The sequence below is a fragment of the Macaca mulatta genome, chromosome 3, assembly GCF_049350105.2.
Source record: "Macaca mulatta isolate MMU2019108-1 chromosome 3, T2T-MMU8v2.0, whole genome shotgun sequence".
NCBI lineage: Eukaryota > Metazoa > Chordata > Mammalia > Primates > Cercopithecidae > Macaca > Macaca mulatta.
Genome location: NC_133408.1, coordinates 51,122,880 through 51,137,552, shown reverse-complemented (window position 1 = coordinate 51,137,552; position 14,673 = coordinate 51,122,880). Strand labels below are relative to the sequence as shown.

The 14,673-nt window shown below is 48.5% G+C and overlaps 1 protein-coding gene across 5 annotated transcripts in view; it reads left to right on the top strand.

The window, feature by feature from the left end:
- The window catches only part of LOC144339734 (uncharacterized), an 18,555-nt gene extending 3,882 nt beyond the window's left edge, over window positions 1-14,673 (top strand). The window contains exons 2-3 of one of the 5 annotated variants that reach the window (XM_077996593.1): window positions 13,114-13,800; window positions 14,203-14,673. The gene's annotated coding sequence lies outside the window, so the exon portion shown is untranslated. Of the gene's footprint in view, window positions 1-175; window positions 1,916-13,113; window positions 14,010-14,115 lie in introns of those variants that run through there. The other 4 variants (XM_077996595.1, XM_077996594.1, XM_077996597.1 and 1 more) reach the window with 4 other exon arrangements.

Below are 14,673 nucleotides of genomic sequence, written 5' to 3'. Positions count from 1 at the left end.
ACATAATCATAGCCATTTTAAAGATGAGAATACCGGCCAGGCACAGTGGCTTATGCCTGTAATCTTAATACTTTGGGAGGCCGAGGCGGATGGATCATCTGAGGTCAGGAGTTCGAGACCAGCCTGGCCAACATGGCAAAACCCTGTCTCTACTAAAAATACAAAAATTAGCCAGGCACGGTGGCAGGCGCCTGTAATCCCAGCTACTCGGGAGGTTCTAAGGCAGGAGAATCACTTGAATCCGGGGGGCGGAGGTTACAGTGAGCCGAGATCAAGTCACTTCACTCCAACATGGGAGAAAGAGTGAGACTCAGTCTCAAAAAAAAAACCAGTCCTCAGCCAGGTGCAGTAGCTCACGCCTGTAATCTCAGAGCTTTGGGAGGCCAAGGCAGGAGGATCGCTTGAGGCCAGGAGTTTGAGACCAGTCTGGGAAGCCTGGTGAGACTCTGTCTCTACAAAAAATTAACCAAGCATGGTGGCGGCACATGCTTATAGTCCCAGCCACTGAGGAGGCTGAGGCACAAGGATTGCTTGAGACCAGGACTTTGAGACCAGCCTGGGCAACATGGTGAAACCCCATCTCTACAAAAATGTTTAAAAATTAGCCAGGGGTGGTAATGCACCCCTATAGTTCCAGCTACTTGGGAGGCTGAGGTGGGAGGATCACTTGAAGCAGGAGTTCAAAGTTGCAGTGAGCCATGGTGGTGCCACTGCACTAAAGCCTGAGCAACAGAGCAACACCTTGCCTCCAAAAAGTAAAATAAAGTGTCTACTATGTGCCAGCTGTCCTCTCTGTCCTAGTACCTGCTGATTAGCTCAGTCTTGGGTGAATTGACCTGACACATGATGTTTGCAAGGAGGCCTAAGGGACAGGTCATCCTTCAGTTCCACCAAGCAGCCCAGCAGAAGGACATGCTTGGGCTCTGCCATCAGACACAACCGGGTTCATATTTGGGCTACGCTACTCATGAACTGTGTAACCTGGATGACTGTCCTAATCTTTCTAACGTATTTCACTAGATGAGAGAATCAAATAAACATGTCTCTGAACCTTAATGTGCTGTGTACAATAGGCACTCTCAGCCCTGAGCAACAGGCTGGTTGAGCAGATTGATGGATGAGACTCAATAGCAAATACACAGGGCCAGGCAGCCCACTGGAATCCCTGGTTGTGGTGCAAGGGGAAATATATTTGTGGTCTTTGACTGTGGCTCCTGGCACAGAACTCCTACAACCCTTGGAATCTCCAGAATGCTGAGAGTGCCTTTTGTAAGTTATTAAGAGGACTGGTGACTGGAGGCCCCTAGAGAGTTTCAGGATGAGGGCTGTTCACTAGAAAGACCAAGGCATGATTAGAGGATTGGAGCTTTCAGCTCCCTGCCCCCACAAACTTTGGGGAGAAGAGAGGGTTGGAGAATGTGTTTAATCACCAGTGGTCAGTGATTTAATCAATCATGTCTACGTAATAAAACTTCCAGCGACCAGGCAAGGTGGCTCACACCTGTAATCCCAGCACTTTGGGAGGCCGAGGTCGGAGGAGCGCTTCAACCCAGAAGTTCAAGACCAGCCTGGGCAACATGGCAAGACCCTGTCTTATAAAATAAGTAAATAAATAAAGGGCCAGGCACGGTGGCTCACGCCTGTAATCCCAGCACTTTGAGAAGCTGAGGTGGGTGCATCATCTGAGATCAGGAGTTCAAGACCAGCCGGGCCAAGGTGGTGAAACCCTGTCTCTACTAAAAATACAAAAATAAATTATCCAGGGGTGGTGGTACACAACTGTAGTCCCAGCTATGCTGGAGGCTGAGGCACGAGAATCTCTTGAACCCGGGAGGCGGAGGTTACAGTGAGCCAAGAGCGCACCACTGCACTCCAGCCTGTCCATCACACTAAATAAATAAATAAATAAATAAATGGAAACCTCCACAAAAAACCCTAAATGTTGGGCTTCATGGAGCTTCTGAGTTTGTGAACACATCAAAGTGCTAGGAGGGTGATGCTCCCAGAGAGGGCATGGAAGCTCCGTGCACCACCCCCATACTCTAGCCCATGCATCTCTTCCATCTGGCTGTTCCTGAGTTGTGTAATTGATAAAAAATAAATAAATAAATAACTGATAAATATAAGTAAAATGATTTACTGAGTGCTGTGAGCCATTCTACAAAATTATTGACACTGAGGAGAAAGTCATGGGAACCCCTGATTTATAGCTGGTCAATCAGAAGTTCAAGTGGCAACCTAGGACTTGTGACTGTCATCTGAAGTAGAGGCAGGCTTGTGGGAATAAGCCCGTAACTTGTGAAATTGGATGCTAACTCCAGGTAAATAGTGTCAGAATTGGCCGGGCACAATGGCTCACATCTGTAATCCCAGCACTTTGGGAGGTCGAGGTGGGTGGATCATGAGGTCAGGATTTCGAGACCAGCCTGGCCAACATGGTGAAACCCTGTCTCTACTAAAAATACAAAAATTAGCCAGGCGTCATGGCATATGCCTGTAATCCCAGCTACTCGGGAGGCTGAGGCAGGAGAATCCCTTGAACCTGGGAGGTGGAGGTTGCAGTGAGCTGAGATTGCGCCACTGCACTCCAGCCTGGGCGACAGAGCGAGGCTCCATCTCAAAAAAAAAAAAAAAAAAAAGTGTCAGAATTGAATTGCAGGACACCCAGCTGGTGTCAGAGAATTGGAGAAATGGTGTCATAAGTGTGAGTAAACACCATTTGCTGGTATATGGTGGCTATCGGAAGTTTTACAGACTAACAGACCATTGGCACAGTGGCTTATCTTGGTGAAACACCACCTCCAGGTTCACTTTTGTACCCTGCACAGCTATGATGCTGGTAGCACATGGTCCTCCCCTGGCTCTTCACTACATACCCAATAGGCAAGGTGGCTTCCTCCCATGTTACAGGGAGGGCAACTGAGGCCCAGGTGTCTTGCCTGAGGTGATCCATGGGTCCCCAGTGAGCTAACCTCCTGGGGAAAGAAGAAAATCCCTTATAGGGTCTTTTTTGTTTGTTTGTTTTCAAGGCTCACTGCAGCCTCACCCTCCCCAGCTCAAGCAATCCTGCTTTCTTAGGCTCCCTGGTAGCTGGTACTACAGGCACTCGCCACAACACTTGGCTAATTTTTGGTAGAGATAGGATTTTGCCATGTTGCCCAGGCTGGTCTCAAACTCCTGGGCTCAAGTGATCCTCCTGCCTCAGCCTCCCAAAGTGCTGGGATTACAGATGGGAGTCACTGTGCCTGGCCCCTTACAGATCTTTAGGCCCCTCAGAATGAGATTGTGAGTGGCAGAGAAGTTGGGGTGGGAAGCTGTGCCTCTGTCTTCCCAGTGTCTGCTCAGGGACAGACTCTGATTTGGTCAATCAAAAAGGGAGCCTTTTCCTGTTGTTTGGAGAACATTAATCTCTGGACTTTAGGGTCCTCAAGAAGAGGGGGAAGGGTCCCATGTCATCATCTTTTTTTTTTTTTTTTTTTTTTTGAGATGGAGTCTCTGTTGCTCAGGCTAGAGTACAATGGTGCAATCTTGGCTCACTGCAACCTCTGACTTCTGGTTTCAAGCAATTCTCCTGCCTCAGCCTCCTGAGTAGCTGGGATTACAGGTGTGTGCCACCATGCCCAGCTAACTTTTGTATTTGTAGTAGAGACAGGGTTTCATCATGTTGGCCAGGCTGGCCTCGAACTCCTGACCTTAAGTGATCCACATGCCTCGGCCTCCCAAAGTGCTGGGATGACAGGTGTGAGCCACCATGCCCGGCTGCCATCATCTATTCTACTGCCTCTTCTGATTTTCTTCACTTTTTTTTGAGGGTTCCCCACCATTTCAAAAGTAATAAACGAGTATTATATAACATTAAAATTTATAGAAATTTAAAAAGTGAATGTCTCTGTTCTTCCACTCCCTCCCCACCTACAAAGAACGGCAGAGTGGGCCGAGTACGGTGGCTCACACCTGTCATCCCAGCACTTTGGGAGGCTGAGGCAGGCGTATCAGGAGGTCAAGAGATTGAGACCGTCCTGGCCAGTATGATGAAACCCAATCTCTACTAAAAATACAAAAATTAGCTGGGCGTGGTGGCACGTGCCTGTAGTCCCAGCTCCTCGGGAGGATGAGGCAGGAGAATCACTTGAACCCGGGAGGTTGCAGTGAGCCGAGTTCATACCACTGCACTCCAGCCTAGCAACAGAGTGAGACTCTGTCATAGTTTGATACCTATAGGTCCAGACTTTTCTTCTTTGTTCATATATGAATATTTGTTACTATTAATTTTTACATAAATGGCATCACACTTCATATATTGCCCATAACTTTTTTTTTTTTTTTTGAGACAGTGTCTTGCTCTGTCACCCAGGCTGAAGTGAAGTGATACAAATTTGGCTCACTGTAGACTCCACCTCCTGGGCTTAAGTGATTTTCCTACCCCAGCACCTCAAGTAGCTGAGACTACAGGTGCATGCCACCACACCTGGCTAATTTTTCTATTTTTTTTTAGAGACAGGGTTTCGCCATGTTGCCCAGGTTGGTCTTGAACTCTTGAGTTCAAGTGATCCCCCTACCTCTGCCTCCCAAAGTGCTGGGATTACAGGTGTGAGCCACCCTGCCTGGCCCATAACTTTCTTTTTAAATTAGCATTGCATCTTAGCTATCTTTTCCTATTTCTACACCTATAATAATAATGAGAGCTAGCATTTACTATCTAAGTACTTTGCAGGTATTAATTCACTTCATTCTCATAAAAACTATGAGATTATTATCTCCATTTTTTTCGAGATAAGGTCTCACTGTGTTGCCCAGGTTGGTTTTGAACTCCTGAGTTCAGACGATCCTCCTGCCTCAGCCTCCCGAGCAGCTGGGATTACTGGTTCAAGCCACCACATCCGGCTCACAGATGAGGTTCTGTTAACACCTGCATAGTATTCCCTGTAGGGATTTATCAAAATGTATCCGACCATGCTGCTTTTCACTATTATAAACAGGGCTGTGAGGAATATCTTTGTTCATCTTTGCACACTCCTGGAAATTTTTTTTTTTTTTTTTTTTTTTGAGACGGAGTCTGGCTCTGTCGCCCGGGCTGGAGTGCAGTGGCCGGATCTCAGCTCACTGCAAGCTCCGCCTTCCAGGTTTACGCCATTCTCCTGCCTCAGCCTCCCGAGTAGCTGGGACTACAGGCGCCCACCACCTCGCCCGGCTAGTTTTTTGTATTTTTTTTTTTTTTAGTAGAGACGGGGTTTCACTGTGTCAGCCAGGATGGTCTCGATCTCCTGACCTCGTGATCCGCCCGTCTCGGCCTCCCAAAGTGCTGGGATTACAGACTTGAGCCACCGCACCCGGCCTCCTGGAAATATTTTATTTTATTTATTTATTTTTATTTATTTATTTTTTTTGAGACGGAGTCTTGCTGTGTCGCCCAGGCTGGAGTGCAGTGGCCGGATCTCAGCTCATTGCAAGCTCCGCCTCCCGGGTTTTTACGCCATTCTCCTGCCTCAGCCTCCCGAGTAGCTGGGACTACAGGCGCCCACCACCTCGCCCGGCTAGTTTTTTGTATTTTTTAGTAGAGACAGGGTTTCACCGTGTTAGCCAGGATGGTCTCGAACTCCTGACGTCGTGATCCGCCCGTCTCGGCCTCCCAAAGTGCTGGGATTACAGGCTTGAGCCACCGCGCCCGGCCTGGAAATATTTTATAGCACAAATTCCTAGAAGTGAATTTGATGGGTCATAGAGTACCAACATTTTTTGTTTAATAGATTTTTCCAAAATACAGTCCCATGTTACCTATCAATGACAGATTAGGGAAATGGCCTATTGGCCCCCCCCGGCATTCCTGTTTCTTCCTGGCCTGGGGTGGGGTTTTAAGCGTCCCCCGGAAGCAGCCAAAGCGGTGCAGAAAGGGAAGTTTCTGGCAAATAACATTGTGCCACCGAGTTCTTCCTCCTCTCCATCCACTCATCCTCAGCCTCACCACAGGCTGCAGCTCAGGGCACTAAGGGAAGGGCTTCCTTCTCCTCTCTATTTTTTTTTTTTTTCTGCTCTCTACTTAATTTAACCTCTAGTCAAAAAGTACTGGGTCAGGAATTAAAGCCTTAAATGAGCCCCAGCGTGGTGGCTCACACCTATAATCCCAGCACTTTAGGAGGCCAAGGTGGGCAAATCGCCTGAGATCAGGGGTTCGAGACCAGCCTGGACAACATGGTGAAACCCTGTCTCTACTTAAAAAATACAAAAATTAGCTGGGTGTGGTGGCGGATGCCTGTAATCCCAGCTACTAGGGAGGCTGAGGCAGGAGAATCGCTTGAACCCTGGAAGCAGAGGTTTCAGTGAGCTGAGATTGCGCCTCTATACTCCAACCTAGGTGACAGCGTGAGACCCTATCTCAGAAAAACAAACAAACAAACAAAAGTACTGGGTTGGGAATTAAAGCCTTAGTGGAGGCCAGGTGTGGTGGCTCACACCTGTAATCCCAGCACTTTGGGAAGCCAAGGTGGGCAGATCACCTGAGGTCAAGAGTTTGAGACCAGCCTGGCCAATAGGGCGAAACCTTGTCTCCACTAAAAATACAAAATTAGGCCAGGCGCGGTGGCTCAAGCCTGTAATCCCAGCACTTTCGGAGGCCGAGACAGGCAGATCACAAGATCAGGAGATCTAGACCATCCTAAACCCCATCTCTACTAAAAAATACAAAAAACTAGCCGGGCAAGGTGGCGGACGCCTGTAGTCCCAGCTACTCGGGAGGCTGAGGCAGGAGAATGGCGTAAACCCGGGAGGCGGAGCTTGCAGTGAGCTGAGATCCGGCCACTGAACTCCAGCCTGGGTGACAGAGCGAGACTCCGTCTCAAAAAAAAACAAAACAAAACATGAAAAAAAATACAAAAATTAGCCAGGCGTGTTGGCACATGCCTGTAGTCCCAGCCACTCAGGAGGTTGAAGCAGGAAAATCGCTTGAACCCTGGAGACGGATGTTGCAGTGAGCTGAGATTGTGCCACTGCATTCCAGCCTGGGTGACAGAGTGAGATTCCGTCCCCAAAAAATAAAAATAAAATAAATATAAAGTGTTAGATAAATAAATATAAATATATAAATAGATGACTTGTTCTGGTACCGCAAGCAAGTGACTTACTTTCTCTGAGCCTGTTCCCTCATCAATGGCATGGAGTGACCAAAATCCCTGTTCATCTAGTCTCCCCCAGGTACAGGAGGAGAAAATGGTGTCTGAGGGTGCTATGGTTCCTGCCAAGGGCCAGGCAGAGACTGGTGGTTTTGTTGGCTGAGCTTTGGGCCAGCTTTGGCTGTACAGATGGATGGGGCAAGATAAGACCCTGGCCATGAGGAGCTCAGGGCTTAGTTAATGGGGGAAGCTGAAGGAGAAGAGGTGGGAAGAACATAGAGAAGGATTGAGACAGGCTGAGCCTGGCAGTGGTGCCACTGCGTGTTCCCCAACAGAAAGCCCAGGGGACTTGCCTGGTCCTTCTAGAGCCATCTTGGTAAGCCCACACTGACTAACATCAGTGCCCTTATATAAAGGGCAGGCCCTGGATCAAACCTTCCGCCCTGCCTGGTGTTCTTTCTCCAGCTACTTCTCTCTTCCTGTCCTGTGTCCTCCCTGCCCATGCCCCAGCTCAGCCTAGCCTGGAACATGAGCTCACAGGGAGCTGCTGTCTGATGGGAAACAGCTGTGGGTTCAAATCTCAGCCCTGCCATCTACCATCAGTAAGAATCTTGGGCCAGGTATCCTATACAATGGGGCAATGGGGATCGTGGTCCTTGCTCTGCCCGGCTTAGAATGAGATAATGACCATGAAGCCACATTGGCCAAGGACATATGAGTGTAAGTGTCTTGCGTATCAGTGCTTCTCAAACCAACTGAAGGGCCCCTTTTTGCTTTTTTTTTTTTTTTTCCAGACGGAGACTTGCTCTGTCACTCAGGCTGGAATGCGGCAGTGTGATCTCGGTTCACTGCAACCTCCACCTTCCAAGCTCAAGCAATTATCTTGCTTCAGTCTCCTGAGTAGCTGGGATTACAAGCATGTGCCACCATGCCTGCTAATTTGTATATTTAGTACGGACAGGGTTTCGCCATGTTGGCCAGGTTGGTCTTGAACTCCTGACCTCAAGTGATCCTCTCACCTCGGCCTCCCAAAGTGCTGGGATTACAGGCGTGAGCTACTGCACTGAGCCCCTTTTTGCTTTTTTATTTTCAATCTACATGGACTTATGGGTATGCAAAATACAACAGAAAATGAATTACTAGAAAAATCGAAGTAAAGGAAATATGTAAATTATAAGCCCTGTTTGTTATTGTTATATTCAACAGATAGAAAATTACTCTATTAAGTTGATGTAGGTGGCCGGGTAGGTGGCTCACACCTGTAATCCCAGCACTTTGGGAGGCCGAGGTGGGTGGATCACGAGGTCAGGAGATTGAGACCTTCCTGACTAACACGGTGAAACCCCGTCTCTACTAAAAATACAAAAAAATTAGCCGGGCGTGGTGGCGGGCGCCGGTAGTTCCAGCTACTCGGAAGGCTGAGGCAGGAGAATGGTGTGAACCTGAGAGGCAGAGCTTGCAGTGAGCCGAGATGGTGCCACTGCACTCCAGCCTGGGCAGCAGAGTGAGACTCCGTTTCAAAAAAAAAAAACAAAAAACAAAAAACCAAAGAGGATCACTTGAGCTCAGGAGTCCAAGACCAGGCTGGGCCACATAGCAAGATCTCGTCTCTACAAATTTTTTTTTTTTTTTTTGAGACAAGGTCTCCCTTTGTCACCCAGGCTGGAGTGCAGTGGCATAATCTTGGCTCACTGCAACTTCCGCCTCCTGGGTTCAAGCGATTCTCCTGCCTCAGCCTCCTGAGTTGGTATGCCACCATGCCCGGCTAATTTTTGTATTTTAATAGAGATGGAGTTTCACCATGTTGGCCAGGCTGGTCTCAAACTCCTGACCTCAGGTGATCCACTTGCCTCAGCCTCCCAAAGTGCTGGGATTACTGAGCCACAACGCCCAGCCTACAAATTTTTTTTTTTTTTTTTTTTGAGACAGAGTCTTGCTCTGTCGGCCAGGCTGTAGTGCAGTGGCCGGATCTCAGCTCACTGCAAGCTCCGCCTTCCGGGTTTACGCCATAGCTGGGACTACAGGCGCCCGCCACCTCGCCCGGCTAGTTTTTTGTATTTTTTAGTAGAGACGGGGTTTCACCATATTAGCCAGGATGGTCTCGATCTCCTGACCTCGTGATCCACCCATCTCGGCCTCCCAAAGTGCTGGGATTACAGGCCTGAGCCACTGTGCCCGGCCATTTTTTTTTTTTTTAATTGATGTAAGTGCTTCTAGAAACTCTGAATTTTTGTGTTTATCTTGTTGCAAACTTATAACAGAATCCCCAGCCTGGCAGTTGTCCATGGGCTACTCTCTAAGAAGTACAGATACCTCAGTGCCCACTGGAGCCAAGCCTAGCAGTGGGGTCACAGGATGGCTGCCTGTGCTCCAAGGGAGCCAGGGACATGGCAGCTATTTAGGCTGCTGGCACCCCAGCCAGTTGAATGACTCATTACTGTGGTTCCCCAGCCCCCGCCTTTGTTTCTCCAGCTGTTTCCTCCCAGAATACCTTCTGCACTCTCTGTGTGACTAACTCTCACTTTGACCTTCTGCCCTCTCTGTGTGATTAACTCTCACTTTGTCTTTTTTTTTTTTTAGACAGAGTCTCACTCTGTTGCTCAGGCTGAAGTGCAGTGACTCAATCTCGGCTCACCACAACCTCCGCCTCCCAGGTTCAAGCAATTCTTGTGCCTCAGCCTCCCAAGTAGCTGGGACTACAGGCGTGCACCACCACACCCTGCTAATTTTTGTATTTTTAGTAGAGATGGGGTTTCGCCATATTGGCCAGGCGAGTCTTGAACTCCTGGCCTCAAGTGATCCACCCACATCGGCCTCCCAAAATGTTGGGGTTGCAGGCGTGAGCCATGGTGTCTGGCCCCCACTTTGTCTTTTGAGGTCCGCCTCAAGCACAGTTTCTTCTAGAGAGCCTTCCCTGACCCCCAGGGCTGCAAGTCAGACCTCCCTTAACTGAACTTCCTCAGTCCCAGGAACTATTTCTGGCTCCCTCTAGTGACTGGAGGGCATGCCTCACCCTGCGTGCTGAACTGTGCAAAGGCAGGAGCCATGTTGCAAGCATCTGAGCATTCCTCCACCTCTGCCTGAACAGAGGGCCTGATATCAGCAGGCAGTTAATGTGTGTACTAGGTAGGCAGATGAGTGGGTATTTGAGCAGATGGTTGGATGAATAGAAAGTTAGGTAGGTGTATACATGGAATGATGGATGGACAGATAGCCAGATTGACTGGTAGATGAATTGATTGATGGAAGAAGAAATGGATAGAGAGGTGGATGGATGAATGGATGGACAAAGAGATAGATGGATAGATGATGGATGGATAGATAGAAGAGATGGATTGATGGAAAAAGAGATGGGTGGATGGAGAGAGATGGGTGGATGGATAGATAGAAGAGATGGACTGATGGAAGAAGAGATGGGGCCGGGCGCGGTGGCTCAAGCCTGTAATCCCAGCACTTTGGGAGGCCGAGACGGGTGGATCACGAAGTCAGGAGATCGAGACCATCCTGGCTAACCAGGTGAAACCCTGTCTCTACTAAAAAATACAAAAAAACTAGCTGGGCGAGATGGCGGGCGCCTGTAGTCCCAGCAACTTGGGAGGCTGAGGCAGGAGAATGGCGTAAACCTGGGAGGCGGAGCTTGCAGTGAGCTGAGATCCGGCCACTGCACTCCAGCCTGGGTGACTGAGTGAGACTCCGTCTCAAAAAACAGAAAAAAAAAAAAAAAAAAAAAAAGGAAGAGATGGGTGGGTCGATGGATGGATGGATGGATGGATGGATGGATGGATGGATGGATGCATTCATGGATGGATAGATGGATGGACGGATGGATGGATGGAAGATGAGATGGGTGATGAAAGAAAAGATGGGTGGATAGTAAGGTGAATGGAAAGATTGTAAATGGGCAGACAGGTAGATGAACAGATAGATGGGTGGGTAGATTGACAATTAGAGTATAGATGAATTAATAGGTAAATAACTAGATGGGGCTGGGCACGGTGGCTCACGCTTGTAATCCCAGCACTTTGGGAGGCCAAGGCAGGCAGATCACGAGGTCAGGAGATCAAGACCATCCTGGCTAACACAGCGAAACTCTGTCTCTACTAAAAAAAATACAAAAAATTAGCCGGGCGTGGTGGCAGGCGCCTGTAGTCCCAGCTACTCAGGAGGCTGAGGCAGGAGAATGGTGTGAACCCAGGAGGCAGAGCTTGCAGTGAGCCGAGATCACGCCACTGCACTCCAACCTGGGTGACAGAGCAAGACGCCGTCTCAAAAAAATAAATAAATAAAAAATAACTAGATGAACAGGTGAATGGATGGCTGGACAGATGACTAAATACTCACTTGATCTCTACCCTGCTGTCCTTCCTCCTCTTCTTCTCCTCCTCCTCTACCTCCTCCTCCACTCTCACAGCCTCAGAGCACAAAGATCAATGATTTTCAGTTGAGACCAGAGGTAATCTACACAGGACATTTTGTCCTACACAGGACTTGGTATTTGTATAATTTAGAAATGTATGAGCAATATGGCAGATATTTATAGTATCATTAAACATAAATATAAGCTGGGCACAGTGGCTTACGCCTGTAATCCTGGCACTTTGGGAAGCCAAGGTGGGTGGATCACTTGAGGTCAGGAGTTTGAGACTAGCCTGGCCAACATGGTGAAACCCAATCTCTACTAAAAATACACAACAAAATAGCTGGGCGTGGTGGTGCATGCCTGTGGTCCCAGCTACTAGGGAGGCTGAGGCAGGAAAATTGTTTGAACCCAGGAGGCGGAGGTTGCAGTGAGCCGAGATCCCACCCCTGCACTCCACCCAGGGTGACAGAATGAGATTCTATCTCAAAATAATAATAATAATAATAATAATAATAATAATAATAATAAATATAGAAGCAGAAAGCCTATAAAAGCATACTTCTTGCAAAGAAAAGTGGATTTTTCATTCCTAATATGTTGAATTCATAATTTTTAAAAATTAAGTTAAAATTATTGGCCAACCTCAGTGGCTCACGTTTGTAATCCCAGCACTTTGGGAGGCTGAGGCGGCAGGCAGATCACTTGAGGTCAGGAGTTTGAGACCAGCCTGGCCAATATGGTGAAACCCTGTCTCTACTAAAAATGCAAAAACTAGGCCGGGCGCGATGACTCAAGCCTGTAATCCCAGCACTTTGGGAGGCCAAGGCAGGTGAATCACGAGGTCAAGAGTTTGAGACCAGGCTGGCCAATATGGTGAAACCCTGTCTCTACTAAAAACACAAAAATAGCCGGGCATGGTGGCGGGCACCTGTAATCCCAGCTACCTGGGAGGCTGAGGCAGGAGAATTGCTTGAACCCGGGAGGCGGAGGTTGTATTGAGCCATAGATCGCACCATTGCACTCCAACCTGGGCGACAGAGTGAGACTCCGACTCAAAAAAAAAACAAAAAAACAAAAACTAGCCAGGCATGGTGGCGTACGCTGGTAGTCCCAGCTACTTGGGAGTCTGAGACAGGAGAATCACTTGAACCTGGGAGGTGGCAGTTGCAGCGAGCCGAGATCAAGCCACTGCACTCCAGCCTGGGCAACAAAGCAAGACTCTGTCTCAAAAAAAAAAAAAAAAAAGTGGCCGGGCGCGGTGGCTCAAGCCTGTAATCCCAGCACTTTGGGAGGCCGAGACGGGCGGATCACAAGGTCAGGAGATCGAGACCATCCTGGCTAACACGGCGAAACCCCGTCTCTACTAAAAACACAAAAAATTAGCCAGGCGAGGTGGCGGCGCCTGTGGTCCCAGCTACTCGGGAGGCTGAGGCAGGAGAATGGCGGGAACCCGGGAGGCGGAGCTTGCAGTGAGCTGAGATCTGGCCACTGCACTCCAGCCTGGGTGACAGAGCGAGACTCCGTCTCAAAAAAAAAAAAAAAAAAAAAAAAAAGTTAACAATTATTTATTTATTTTTGAGATGAGAGCTTGCTCTGTCACCCAGGCTGGTCTTGAACTCTTGGCCTCAAGTGATTCTCCCACTTCAGCCTCTCAAAGTGTTTTGGATTACAGGTGTGACCCACTGCTCCCAGCAAACTCATAATTTTTGGTAAAACAATTGGGGTACTTCCGATATGAAAACAAGTCTGGTCCAACTTCTTCACTTCGGTGTAGTCATATTTATCCAATTTTCCTTCATGGTTTGTTCACCCATTTTACAGATACAGAAACTGAGATCCAGACAGGGGAAGTGACTTCTCAACTTGCCACCAGTTAGAGACACAGTTAGAGACTCCTCTCTCACACTGTTGTCTGCTTCCCCATCCTCTTCTCACTCATTTAGCTTTGTGAGAAGCTAACTGCCAAGTTAATCTTGCCAAGCTAACCTTGTCAAGTCCTCCCATAGACCGGATACATCATCTCCCTCGTCCCCGCACCTAGATGCCAATCCACCCCTAGCCGCGGCAGTGGCTTCCTGAGTCTGTAACCTGGTAAGAGGAGCTGAGGGGTCAGTGAAAAGAGGCAGAGGCATGTTTCTCACTTTAATGTGCTCAGGCTGTTTATGGGACCATCAGATCCCAGACGGTCAGCCAGACACCGTGGCTCACGCCTGGAATCCCAGCAACTTGGGGAGGCTGAGGCGAGAGGATTGCTGGAGCCCAGGAGTTCGAAACCAGTTTGGACAATATAGCAAGATCCCATCTCTACAAAAAAATAAAAATTAGCCTGGCATGGTGGCTCCCACTCGTAATCCCAATACTTCGCGAGGTCAAGGCAAGAGGATCGCTGGAGCCCAGGTCAAAACCAGCCTGGGCAACATAACGAAACCCTCTCTCCACAAAAAAATTCAAAAATTAGCACACACCATGGCGGGAGGACTGCTTGAGCCCAAGGAGGTCAATGCTGCAGTGAGATGTGATCTGACCACTGTACCCCAGCCTGGGTGACAGAGTGAGACTTTATCTTAAAAAAAAAAAAAAAAAAAAAAAAAAAAGGCAGGGTGGGGTGGCTCACTCCTGTAATCCCAGCACTTTGGGAGGCCGAAGCAGGCAGATCACCTGAGGTCAGGAGTTCAAGAACAGCCTGGCCAATATAGTGAAACCCCGTCTCTACTAAAAATACAAAAAATTAGCCAGGTGTGGTGGCGGGCACCTGTAATCCCAGCTACTCGCAAGGCTGAGGCAGGAGAATCGCTAGGAGACAGAGGTTGCAGTGAGCTGAGATTGCGCCACTGCACTCCAGCCTGGGCAATAGAGGAAGCCTCCAAAAGAAAGAAAGAAGGAAGGAAGTTAGGAAGGAAGGAAGAGAGAGAGAGAGAAAGAAAGAAAAAGAAAAGAAAAGAAAAAAGAAAGAAAGAAAGCCCTCCCCAGACTGTCACACTGAGGCACACACAGGAACACAGGGCAGGTGAGGAGGGGAACAGGGCTGGGCGCTGGATCTGCACCAGGACATCAGTGAAGATGGTCGTGGCCGGGGGAAGTAACCCATGGAACACCTCTCAAACTACTTTGTAAGGGCGAATCAGGATGTAGAATGGCTGATTTCTATGTATACATGGGTGCAAAGTCGGTTTCTTTTTCAAATAAAACCACTAAGTCTAACATACA